The following is a 1,185-nucleotide window of genomic DNA, read 5'->3' on the forward strand; positions in this document are numbered from 1 at the left end:
GCAATGGCCAAGCTGTCTAATGCCTGCTGGGCGAGGGAGGCTGATCCTGCCAACGCGTAGACACGCGTGAGTAACTTTGTCTCTAGAAGTGCTACTGGAGTCAATGGGACCGCTGCCGTAAGTAAATTACTCATGAGTGCAAAGATGATTGCAGCCCAGTTAAGTTTGCAGACAGCAAAACATTTGGAAGATGCATCACAGAACCAGGCTGCTGCTATTGCTGGAGTGGCAGGAAGAAATCAGCTTCCCAGTATTCCCAGCCCTCGTGGAAGGGGCTAGGGGGAGGAGCTGCGAAATGTGAGCACGTGTCTGACTCTGGAGACAGCTGGTAACAATACAAGCTTGACGAGGTATCAACTGCCCCATCCTGGAACACACCCTCAGGAGGGGTGGCTTGTGCTTTGGGGCCCTGATTGCCTTAATTCAGCCCTTCCAGCTCTAGGCCGCCCTGCCAAAAATCTCACTCCTTTGGAGAGACAGTCCCTCATTTTAAGAACAGGAGTACTTGTGGCACCTTAGAGACTAACAAATTTATTAGAGCATAAGCTTTCGTGGACTACAGCCCACTTCTTCGGATGCATCCGAAGAAGTGGGCTGTAGTCCACGAAAGCTTATGCTCTAATAAATTTGTTAGTCTCTAAGGTGCCACAAGTACTCCTGTTCTTAAAATGAGGGACTGTCTCTCCAAAGGAGTGAGATTTTTGGCAGGGCGGCCTAGAGCTGGAAGGGCTGAATTAAGGCAATCAGGGCCCCAAAGCACAAGCCACCCCTCCTGAGGGTGTGTTCCAGGATGGGGCAGTTGATACCTCGTCAAGCTTGTATTGTTACCAGCTGTCTCCAGAGTCAGACACGTGCTCACATTTCGCAGCTCCTCCCCCTAGCCCCTTCCACGAGGGCTGGGAATACTGGGAAGCTGATTTCTTCCTGCCACTCCAGCAATAGCAGCAGCCTGGTTCTGTGATGCATCTTCCAAATGTTTTGCTGTCTGCAAACTTAACTGGGCTGCAATCATCTTTGCACTCATGAGTAATTTACTTACGGCAGCGGTCCCATTGACTCCAGTAGCACTTCTAGAGACAAAGTTACTCACGCGTGTCTACGCGTTGGCAGGATCAGCCTCCCTCGCCCAGCAGGCATTAGACAGCTTGGCCATTGCAGAGGAAGCAGCAGAAAGCAGCTACGTGT

This window comes from Trachemys scripta, chromosome 4 (assembly GCF_013100865.1).
Source record: "Trachemys scripta elegans isolate TJP31775 chromosome 4, CAS_Tse_1.0, whole genome shotgun sequence".
NCBI lineage: Eukaryota > Metazoa > Chordata > Testudines > Emydidae > Trachemys > Trachemys scripta.